Source organism: Penaeus monodon, chromosome 15, assembly GCF_015228065.2.
Source record: "Penaeus monodon isolate SGIC_2016 chromosome 15, NSTDA_Pmon_1, whole genome shotgun sequence".
NCBI lineage: Eukaryota > Metazoa > Arthropoda > Malacostraca > Decapoda > Penaeidae > Penaeus > Penaeus monodon.
Genome location: NC_051400.1, coordinates 41,412,935 through 41,413,233, shown reverse-complemented (window position 1 = coordinate 41,413,233; position 299 = coordinate 41,412,935). Strand labels below are relative to the sequence as shown.

General features: G+C 33.8%; 1 protein-coding gene across 1 annotated transcript in view; it reads right to left on the bottom strand.

Annotated features, from left to right (window-relative positions):
• LOC119582047 (amino acid transporter AVT1D-like) overlaps positions 1–299 on the bottom strand; it is a gene marked incomplete in the record, with an annotated part of 27,404 nt that overhangs the window by 1,042 nt on the left and 26,063 nt on the right.

Below are 299 nucleotides of genomic sequence, written 5' to 3'. Positions count from 1 at the left end.
TAAGTTGGCTGTTGCAATAGTTATTTCTATTGCCTGTTTGTTGTTTTTATGGAAACAGATTTTTATACTGGTGTCTGTTGCAATTACGATCATTTACTAGTATAATGAACCTCAGTTATTGCTCTAACTTTGCAACATTATATTTTAGATTCCCATTCTCTCTGTCACTAGAATCAATAAGTCCACCATTATAGCCTTAAAGTAACCTAAAAACTTTTCGCAATTGCAACAAACTTCGTTATCGGAGCTTATTAATGATCCCTGTATAATTAGCAGTGGATGCTATACTAGCAAGGGGA